The sequence below is a fragment of the Bison bison genome, unplaced genomic scaffold (genome assembly GCF_000754665.1).
Source record: "Bison bison bison isolate TAMUID 2011002044 unplaced genomic scaffold, Bison_UMD1.0 scf7180017864485, whole genome shotgun sequence".
Taxonomy (NCBI): domain Eukaryota; kingdom Metazoa; phylum Chordata; class Mammalia; order Artiodactyla; family Bovidae; genus Bison; species Bison bison.
Window position 1 is genome coordinate 513,907 of NW_011495045.1, and position 8,476 is coordinate 522,382.

Here is an 8,476-nt window from a genome sequence, read left to right on the forward strand (position 1 = left end):
TCAGCTACTCTACGTCTTTTGATTGGAGCATTTTCTCCATTTACACTTAAAATAATTTTTGATGTATGTATTCACTGCCATTTTGTTAATTATTTTGGAGTTGTTTCTGTAGTCCTTTTTTGTTTCTTTTTTTTTTGTTCTATTGTGTCTTGATAACTATCTTTAGTGTTATGTTTGGATTCCTTTCTCTTTTGATATTTGTATCTATTATAGATTTTTGGTTTGTGGTTACTATGAGGTTTATTTATAGAAATTTAAATATATACATAATTATTACTAGGTGCTGATCTCTTAATTTCAAATGCATTTTTTAAAGCCTGCATTTTTATTCCCTGCAACATATTTATTTTTGACATCATATTTTTATATCATATTTTATATCTTTTTGCTTTGTGTGTTCCTTAACTACTTATTGTGAAAATAGATGATTTTACCACTTTTGTCTGTTAGCCTTCCTTCTATCTTTGTACATGGTTGATTTACTACCTTTACCATATTTACCTTTACCAATGAATTTTTCCTTTCATAATTTTCATGCTTTTAGTTGTGGCCTTTTCTTTTTAATTTAGAGAAATTCCTTTAACATTTCTTGTAAAAGTGGTTTCATGGTGACAAACTCTTTTAGCTTTGCTTCTCTATAAAATTTTTTTATCTCTCCTTAAAATCGGAATGAAAACTGTGCCAGGAATTCTTGGCTGCAGGTTTTTCCCTTTCATCACTTTAAATATATCATGCCACTTCCTTCTGACCTGCAAAGTTTCTGCTGAAAATTCAACTGATAGCCTTATGGGTCTCCACTCCAGTGTTCTTGCCTGGAGAATCCTAGGGACGGGGAAGCCTGGTGGGCTGCCGTCTCTGGGGTCGCACAGAGTGGGACACGACTGAAGCGACTTAGCAGCAGCAGCAGCCTTATGGCAGTTCCCTTGTATATAACTTGTTGCTTTTCCCTTTTTGTTTTTAATATTCTCTATTTTTAAGTACTGCCATTTTAATTACTGTGTGTCCTCTTTGTGTTGATCTTATTTGGAACTCTCTGTGCTTCCTGAACCTGAATGTCTGTTTCATTTTCCAGGCTAGGGAAGTTTTTAGCTCTTACATTTTCAAATACGTTCTTGTCCCCTTTCTATTCTCTTTCTAGGACTGCTTTAATTTGAATATTATCATGCTTAGTATTGTCTCAGAGGTCTCTTAGACTATTTTTATCTTATTCTTTTTTCTGTTCAGCTTCAGTTATTTTCACTACTCTGTCATCCAGCTCACGGATAAATTCCTCTGTATCATTTAATCTATTGGTGATTCTTTCTAGCATATTTTTCATTTTAGTTATTGTGTTCTTCATCTGTTTGGTTCATTTTTATATTTTCCAACTCATTAAAAACTTCTAACTTCTCACTCTGTTCATCCATTCTTCTCTCAAGTCCTTTGATCATCTTTACATTCAATACCTCGAGTTCATAGTTCAAGGTATTTTATCCATCTTTGTATCTCCAATATCAAAGACAGTGTATTATACATACTAAGTAAAGTGTTAGTTGCTCAGTTGGGTCTGACTCTTTGCAACCCCATGGATTATAAACTCTGTCCATGGAATTATCCAAGCAAGAATACTGGAGTGGAGGCACTCAATAAATGATTATTAAGTGAATTACATTTTGGACCAGTCTTTAGGCCAACTGGAAAGCCTTCTCCAGATCATGTTTTAAGAACTACTGCCATAGAAACATATCTATAAATCTTCCTTTATTTTATTTAAAGAAGTCCCTAGCAGAATGAATAACTCATGTAATCTCAGTCACAGTTTTATCAACACAGATATTAAAAGCCATTCTGGGTCCAACTCTCACTTCCGTTTAGGACACAGAACTCCATAGGCCTATAAAATTTGTTCTATTAGAAAAGAGTGGTCTTAAATTAATTTTTAAATTTTACGCAACAGTTAAGCAATGGCCTAATGGTTTTTTAAGCCCATAGTTTTCATTTCTACTTTCATTATGAAACTGATACGTTCAACACATACATCTTCTATTACAAATTCTTCAAGTAACAACACTTAAGACCAAAGCTAGATTAAAAATAAATAAATGGGCCATGAATTCCACTCCACCCACAAAATGATTCAAGCAGGAAATTTCTACTTAACCATTGCTCAACCTAACCTTGCTAAAGAAAGAGACCTTTGGGTGGAGAAGTTGTTATGCAAATAAATTCCTAAGGATGATGCTCAGTAAGAGAGTCCCCTGTCTGGAAAAGACTAATCCCTGTGTCACTTGTAATGGATCAATCTGGAGTCCAAATAGATGACAGAGCGTAGTATCTCCTAGGTCTTCCCTTCCTCCTCGGATCCACTGCTGAGGCAGACTTTAGAGGCACGACTTCTTCCTCCATGGATTCCCTACTCATCACATCTAAATACTACATCAGGTGATTTCAGTTTCTTCAATTATCTCTCTGTGAATCTCATGGTAATCTGGTAAATATGCTTTTTATGTGGAAATAATGGCAGGTGGATTCATGGCTAACATTTATGGACCACTGCTGCTGCTGCTGCTAAGTCACTTCAGTCGTGTCCGACTCTGTGTGACCCTGGGATTCTCCAGGCAAGAATACTGGAGTGGGGTGCCATTGCCTTCTCCATTATGGTCCACTATGGGACAACAATTATGCTAAGCATTTAACAAATCATTTATGAATTTAATCCTGCCAGCAACAACACAGGGTAAATATCCTTTAGTTTATTATATTATCATCCTCACTCTAGAGATAAAACTGAAAGAGGTTAAGTCCAGGTTGCTTAACTTCCAGGCTAGTACCTGAACATTATGTAACATTGCTGTAGCAAATGTCACCAAACACAATTAATTCAAACAATTAACTGTGGTACAGGGTGGGACCTTGGACCTTTGCTGCAGTGATGTAATGCTTGCACCTGGACAAACATCTCCTTGAGCAACAAAATACAAAGAAACTATAAGAGACTAAAAATAACTGTAGGCATGCATCAGTTCACTTCAGTTGCTCAGTCGTGTCCGACTCTTTGCGACCCCATGAATCACAGCACGCCAGGCCTCCCTGTCCATCACCAACTCCCGGAGTTCACCCAGGCTCACTTCCATCGAGTCAGTGATGCCATCCAGCCATCTCATCCTCTGTCGTCCCCTTCTCCTCCTGCCCCCAATCCCTCCCAGCATCAGGGTCTTTTCCAGTGAGTCAACTCTTCGCATCAGGTGGCCAAAGTACTGGAGTTTCAGCCTTAGCATCATTCCTTCCAAAGAAATCCCAGGGCTGATCTCCTTCAGAATGGACTGCTTGGATCTCCTTGCAGTCCAAGGGACTCTCAAGAGTCTTCTTCAGCACCACAGTTCAAAAGCATCAATTCTTCAGTGCTCAGCCTTCTTCACAGTCCAACTCTCACATCCATACATGACCACAGGAAAAAACCATAGCCTTGACTAGATGGACCTTTGTTGGCAAAGTAATGTCTCTGCTTTTGAATATGCTATCTAGGTAGGACACAACTTTCCTTCCAAGGAGTAAGCGTCTTTGAATTTCATGGCTGCAGTCACCATCTGCAGTAGGCATGCATAGTTGGGGCAAATTAGGCACAAAAAGATACAAAAAGACCAAAAGACCCAGCTGCCACTTCTGGAGAGCTGGGCGCAAAAGCCAGGTGTCAGGAGCAGAAGCAAGGTACTGTGCATGGCCTCCACACTTAACACCACCGAAAGAGTAGACAAACAGTTAAGCTACCCCTCCTGCCTGACACATGGACACACCCCTACCCTTACTCCATATAAGAAACTAGCTTGCCCCCACTTTGGGGAGTGGGCAAGGGAAGCTATTACTTGTTTTCACTTCTTCCTGCAGCCAGTGCTGCTGCTACTGCTGCTACTGCTAAGTCGCTTCAGTCACGTCCAACTCTGTGTGACCCCATAGACGGCAGCCCACCAGGCTCCCCCATCCCTGGGATTCTCCAGGCAAGAACACTGGAGTGGGTTGCCATTTCCTTTTCCAATGCATGAAAGTGAAAAGTGAAAGTGAAGTCGCTCAGTCATGTCCGACTCTTAGCGACCCCATGGACTGCAGCCTACCAGGCTCCTCTGTCCATGGGATTTTCCAGGCAAGAGTACTGGAGTGGGCTGCCATTGCCTTCTCCGCCACAGGAGCCTCAATAAATCCTTCCCTGAATTTCTTGTCTGGCACTTAGTCAACTTCTATTGATTGGGGAAGGCCAAGAATCCTGGTTGGTATCAATTGCTTTCACACTACCTGAGTATAAGTCCCTGGCAGTTTGGCAGCCCATGAGGACTTCCTGAATTAATTCAAATATATATTAGTCCCAACAAGTCTATAACCTGAAATTCTATAAACTTATGTGTCATCCTACTAGGTTGTCTATTAGCTGTATTTTCCCAAAGTTTATTAACTGATGAGAAATGCTTTGTTTTTCTTGTGACAAAGCTATGTATCATAGTAGTTTTCCTTGAAACAGTACCTAGTAGTCAGCTAAAAGATAAAGGATATTTTATCATGGGGATATTTTATTGGTATAGACTAGCGCCGAAGAATTGATGCTTTTGAACTGTGGTGTTGGAGAAGACTCTTGAGAGTCCCTTGGACTGCAAGGAGATCCAACCAGTCCATTCTGAAGGAGATCAGCTTTGGGATTTCTTTGGAAGGAATGATGCTGAAGCTGAAACTCCAGTACTTTGGCCACCTGATGCAAAGAGTTGACTCATTGGAAAAGACTCTGATGCTGGGAGGGATTGGGGGCAGGAGGAGAAGGGGACGACAGAGGATGAGATGGCTGGATGGCATCACTGACTCAATGGATGTGAGTCTGAGTTGAACTCCGGGAGTTGGTGACGGACAGGGAGGCCTGGCGTGCTGCGATTCATGGGGTCGCAAAGAGTCTGACACGACTGAGCGACTGAACTGAACTGAGCTCAAGAAAGGAAGAGAATACCTACTCTACTGAGATTGATTAGGAAAAGGAAAGAAAGGTTGGGCTTCCCTGGTGGCTCAGATGGGAAAGAGTCTGCCTGCAATGCAAGAAACCCAGGTTTCGGGAAGATCCTCTGGAGAAGGAAATGGCAATCCACTCCAGTATTCTTGCCTGGAGAATTCCATGAAACAGAAGAGCCTGGTGGGCTACAGTCCATGGTGTCACAAAGAGTCGGACATGACTAAGTGATTAACTTACAATAACAAGCTAATTCCTAGGGCGATGATGCTCAGTAGTCTTTATTCTCTGGTGCAGTGGGGTGAGCTGAATGTCCATTTTTTAAAAACATGGTGGGTTGAGAATGTGGAAAAGAGAAAAATTTTAAGGATAGCTGCTGTGAATTGGAGGAGGTAATAGTAATACTGATTTATAGATGATAGATTGTGGCTTTAGCTAAAACAAACAAATTTGTAATGAACTTTGGCTAGGATTTTTTTCCACAATGCTCTGTGGATCCTTAATGGTAGAAATCTGTGAATTTGTGACTGGAGGGAAATTAATAAAGTAGGAAAGGGAAAAACTGTCTCCAATCCTAGGCTTATTAAGAAGACTAATAAGAAAAGATGTATATAGTCTAAGAGATTGAGAAGAGTTGAGAACCTGTATATATTCATTCATTATTTCACAATCTTTTATGCAGGATCTATCACATATCAGTTATCTGTTAAATTCTTTAATACATGGTGAATGAGATCCTGCCCCGAGTTGAACATTAATATGTGGCAAGGCTGTCTCTAAATACTATGGAATACATGTATACAAACATACTTTGGAAAAGTTGATTCTAAGTGGTGCCAAGTCTGTCTCACATTCAGATTATAAGAGAAACAGAGAGAAAAACTTAAGTTATTCAGACAGTAGGTAGAACCAAACAGTCAACTAATACAGAGAATAACTAGGAACATAAACAGAGGTCAAAGGTGGTAAGAAGGTGAAGGTTTAGGAGGTAAATGATCCTGGAAGAGATGTTTGAGATGTAGGAGATATTGAATATGGCCACTGGAGAAATGCCATTCTTTGAGGTTAGATAAAAGATTTAATTTGGTGTGAGGATTAAACTCTATGGGCTTCCCATACCCCTTCCAGTTCATCATTTGAATTGCAGGTCCCTACCTAGAGGAGCTAGCTGAAGGAGTCAAATGAAAAGAATAAAAATAATTGGCAGGGATCCAAGTCCATGTAGTTTGGTGGACCAAGGGCTATCATTATTTTTACTGATATTTTTGAGAGAAGGAATCAAGGCCTATAGATTAATTTGATGAACACAAAGGCAAAAATGCTTGGTTTGTGTCCTTGGAGATTATTTACTTTGTAGGTGTTTATTGCCTATCTTCTTCAAGCTAGATTTTAAGCGCTATGAGGGCAAAGACCGTGTCTGTCTTATTCATAATTGTTTTCCCAGAACAATGCCTGCACAGTAAACTGTTTTACATTAAACAATAGCAGTAGACTGTGATCAGCGCTGTACCATCAGAATGCATTGGTGCTCTGGAAGCAGAGCATTAGCTCTACCTTGCAGTTAGGGGAAGCTTTCTGAAAGAAGGTGGCATTTGAATTTGAAGAATGGGTAGGACTTTGTAAAGCAGAATGGAAAGAGAAGAGTCTTCCAGAAAGTTTGGAACACCATAAATAAAGGCAAAGCATTACGAAACACATGGAATGTTCGGGAGCTATTGAAAAGTTTATTTTTTGAGCAATGGTACTTTAAAATGTATGCAGTATCAGTGGAAAGTAAATTTCTTCCCATGCAAGTATACTTTACTTTATGGAATAGTAGTAAAAGAAGAATAGTAAATTACTTTAAAAATCGGCTTTGGAGTGAAATTCTTTTGTCATGTGGATAAACCTGTCAACAGTGAATCTCTCCTAAAAAGCTTTTCCTTCCAAAGAGGACTCATATATGGCTGCCCAAGAGGTTTTATTTTAGAAGTATGAAGAAGCTGAAGAGTATAAAGGGAAGGTAATAGTGGATAATGCTTCTAACAACAATAAAAAAAAATTGGAAGGATAAAGGGTAATGCTTATATGATGTGAGGAAGGAACACAATTTGTTCACCATTTAAGGGCTATCACTAACCTAACCTTTCATAAAAACTGTATGGTGGAGGTGGAACCTACAGGAATTTTATTCAGTGAACATTTACTATGTAACAGGTGCTTTGCAATCATTGTCTCACTTAATCCTTACGCCAGTCCAGAGAGGAAGTCCAGGACTTACCATTTTATAGATGAGGTAACAGAGAGGAAGAATAGCTGGGTAAACTACTCGAGTAGTAAATGAAACCGAAACCGAGGCCTACCTCCAAGGTCATAGTCTTTCCCCTACTCTATCCTGCTTCTAACTTAAGAAACTGTTTAGAGAGAAAAACGTTCTTCTTAATACGAAACACAATACAAAATAAAGGCACAGGTCTCCGTGTGTGTGTGCGTGCGTGTGTGTGTGTGTGTGTGTGTATTAAGTGAGTTCAGAGCCAAGTCCTCTTGCACTGTGAAGCAAAGTTCCCCAAACAGCCCCAGGTCTTGTTCATAATTCATCCATTATAATTAACCCCAGGGTTAAGGTATTGTTTCTGAAACCTGATAAAAATGCAAATATGTAACCTGAGAGGATTGACGTGACCTCAATTACAAACCAAACTAAAAAGCTGGCTCTTTAACTTGACCGGACTGGTCTAGTAATCGGGAAAGGAGGGTACTGCTGAGGCATCCCTGTAGGTGAGGACCCCAGGCTCAGGGAAGCAGGTGAGGGGTGAATGTCTGGATTGGAGAGATCTCACTTGGTAAAATAAGCTGAGCAAAAAACAAACTTGGCGCTCTGAACAATTCTCCGAGAAGGGAGCAAGGAATACATCTTGCCTTCTTATTCCAGGATTCTTTAGGAGCCCCATAGACAAGTCTCCTGAGGTTCACCATCTTCCAGCCTGTACTCCTTGCTTTCTGCCCAAGCAGCCAGGTCTGCAGATTTAACCCTTCCCCTCCAGACGCCCGCGCTCCCTCCTCCGCGACTGGGCATGCTCAGTGGCTTTCCGGGTTGTGCTTCCAGGGAAACCTCCGCACGCCCTACCCGGGGCTGCTCTCGGTTGCCTGCTCGCCGCCCGCCGCCTGGGGCCCATCCCAGCTTGCTCAGCTCCTAGCGACCCAAATTCCGGCCCTGCCCCCGCCCCGCCCGCGTCCGCAGCTAGTGCGGCAGCCCTGGTCCAGGCTCCGCGCTGGGACCGACCTCGTCCAGCGCCGGGCGGAGCGCGCAGCCGGAGCGCTTGGGAGAGCAGAGATGGAGACCCGACTGCCGCACGCCGGGACCTGCTGAGCTTTTGCGGCCGCCGAGTTCACGTGAGTAGCGGCGTCCTGGGGCGACCCACCGGGAGCGGAGAGGAGAGGCGCGAATGCCCTTGAAGAGGAGCGAGGTGGCGGCGAGGACGCGAGGCATCGCGCGAGCTGTGCGGCGTGTGGGGCGCAGCAGGAATGCTGCGGGGG

The 8,476-nt window shown here is 42.0% G+C and overlaps 1 protein-coding gene across 3 annotated transcripts in view; it reads left to right on the forward strand.

The window, feature by feature from the left end:
- Nucleotides 1-8,124: 8,124 nt before the first annotated feature.
- Nucleotides 8,125-8,476, forward strand: part of ELMOD1 (ELMO/CED-12 domain containing 1) — an 86,590-nt gene continuing 86,238 nt past the window's right edge. For all 3 annotated transcript variants that reach the window (XM_010862825.1, XM_010862826.1, XM_010862824.1), the window contains exon 1: nucleotides 8,125-8,332. The gene's annotated coding sequence lies outside the window, so the exon portion shown is untranslated. The remainder of the gene's footprint in view (nucleotides 8,333-8,476) is intronic.